The sequence below is a fragment of the Muscardinus avellanarius genome (genome assembly GCF_963383645.1).
Source record: "Muscardinus avellanarius genome assembly, chromosome: 14".
Classification (NCBI taxonomy): Eukaryota; Metazoa; Chordata; class Mammalia; order Rodentia; family Gliridae; genus Muscardinus; species Muscardinus avellanarius.
Window position 1 is genome coordinate 53,075,710 of NC_137800.1, and position 2,586 is coordinate 53,078,295.

A 2,586-nucleotide genomic window follows, 5' to 3' on the forward strand; every position below is an offset into this window, starting at 1 on the left:
AAAAAATCCAGAAAACACTTTCACTCAGGATATTCCACAAAAAATATTTAGAGATAAACTTAATCAAGGAGGTAAAAGATCTCTACCAAAAATTGCAGAACATTACAAAAGAAATCAAAGTCCTTAAAAGATAGAAATATCTTCCTTGAGCCAAGCAGTAGTGGGTCTGGTAGGAAAGTTTCATACACCTAAATACAAGAGAATGTCAAGACAGAGCTGTTTAAAAGCCAAGCATCATGCCCAGCCCAGCCAACCAGACTCCCTCCAAGAAGCACAAATAACTCAGGACAAGAAGAGAAAAGCAGCACAGGATGTCAAAAAAAGAGAAGAGGAGGTCACCAAGAAACATCAGTATGAGATTAGGAATGGTTGGCCACCTGTATTATCTGGAGGAATCAGCCCTTGCATTATCATTGAAACACTCCACAAAGAGATAGAAACAAGTGACTTCTCCAGATTTACAAATTACAAATTTAAAGAAAACCTTTTTATTATCCCTTCACGTTTGCCAGATTTAAGATGGAAGTGTTCAGCAGAAGTTTGGCTAAACATGTTTTAACAAAGAGAGCAGATATGTTCATGACAAGCATTTTGAAGTTTTGCATTCTGGCTTGGAACCACAGATAAGGTCAATACTTCTAGACTGGCTTTTATAGGTATGTGAAGTGTACACATTTCATAGGGAAACATTCCATCTTGCACAAAATATTTTGATAGATTTATGTTGACACAAAATAATATAAATAAAAATATGCTTCAGTTTATTGGAATTACCTCACTATTCATTGCTTCCAAACATGAGGAAATCTATACTTCAAAACGCCAAGAGTTTGGTTATGTCACTGATGGTGCTTGCAGTGAAGAAGACATCTTAAGGAAGGAACTCATTATATTAAAGGCTTTAAAATGGGAACTTTGTCTTGTGACAATCATCTCCTGGTTAAATCTCTTTCTCCAAGTTGATGCTCTAAAAGATACTTCTAAAGTTATTCTATCTCAATATTCTCAGGAAACATTCATTCAAATAGCTCAGCCTTTAGATCTGTGTATTCTGTCTATTGAACCCCTAGAGTTTCTGTGCAGAATACTGACTGCTGCTGCCTTGTGCCATTTTATCTCCATTGACGTGGTTAGGAAAGCCTCAGGTTTGGAATGGGACATTATCTCAGAATGTGTAGACTGGATGGTGTCTTTTGTCAGTGTAGTAAAAAGTACTAGTCCAGTGAAGCTTAAGACCTTTAAGAAGATACCTCTGGAAGACAGACATAATATCCAGACACATACAAATTATTTGGCCTTGCTGGATGAAGTCAGCTATGTAAACACCTTCAGAAAAGGGGGGCATTTGTCACCAGTATTTAACAGAGGCATTATGAGCCCACTGAAGAGCACAGAAAAACCACCAGGAAAACACTGAAGAAGTTAGTTAACTAAGCAAACTTGTTGGAATTGAGCAAGCATTGAAGGAATTCATTCATCTGAACAACTAAAGTTTTATAGGAAAATAGTACTGTGATTGTCTTTGCCAATTCAGAAGTTACACTGCCACTCTTTTATTTATAAAACACATAAAATTGGCACTAAAACTTTCGATATTAGCTGTTAAAAAAAACAACAGCAGAACATGTTTACAAAGATAATTTCATTTCTTTTTTTTTTTTTTTTTGGTGGTACTGGGGTTCCTGGAAGCCTTTCTACCCTTGGGATTCATTACCAGACCTACTTTTTATATATATATTTTTTATTTGAAAACAGGATCTCTTAAGTCAGTGTGGCTGGCTTTGAACCCACATGATCCTCCTGTTTCTGCCTTTCAAAAATGGGGATTGCAAGCATGTGCCACTACGCCCAGCAGGAATGACTTTATTTCTAAGGTTACAGAATGAAAGCAAGCCACAATTTATGCCATGCTGATTTATTTTAATCCAGTGTTACTATGTTTATCTTGATAAATTTTATCATTGGAATTTTGGACTAAAATAATGACTGCCTTAAAGGATACATTACATGATAGAATACATTACACGATAGAATCTAGCTTCTTAGATTTCCAAAATTCCTACTCTTGAATAGTTAAATTTGGTTCTTGAAAATAAAATTTAAACTTGTTTACAAAGATTTAGTTTTGTAATGAGGCAACTAATTTATTTAAAGCTATTGATTGTAGCAAGCTATTTTAAAACTTGAATTTTTACAAGTGGTGGAATTTAATCTGCTTTTAACTGTCTTATTGGCCTTACCATAACTCTTCAATCAGTTAAAGCTTCAATAATGTGATATTTAAACTAGGCTCTAAACAGTGGGAATGCCAAAGAAATTATAAACAAGGTAAATGCCATGGCTCCTATGTGGGGCTTTGACAAATAATTTACTTTATAATAACTTTTTGTATTATCAATTGAGTCAAAAACTCCAACACCTTTTTTTAAAGCTATTTATATGAGAAAGTCACTTTGTCCCTAAGGTTTTTTTTTTTATTTAGATGTCCCTACATGTTTTTTTTTTTTTAATTTAGTGTGACTGAGGCTTTATTTATGTTTGAAAAATTAAGGTCCATTTTAGGTTTCTGCATTATGAGATAAGGGC

At 34.3% G+C, this 2,586-nt stretch overlaps 1 pseudogene across 1 annotated transcript; it reads left to right on the forward strand.

Annotated features, from left to right (window-relative positions):
• Positions 1-202: 202 nt before the first annotated feature.
• LOC308272786 (G1/S-specific cyclin-E2-like) lies at positions 203-1,417 on the forward strand (annotated as a pseudogene). The gene has a single exon. The product of its transcript is annotated as a G1/S-specific cyclin-E2-like (transcript).
• The last annotated feature ends 1,169 nt before the right edge of the window (positions 1,418-2,586 follow it).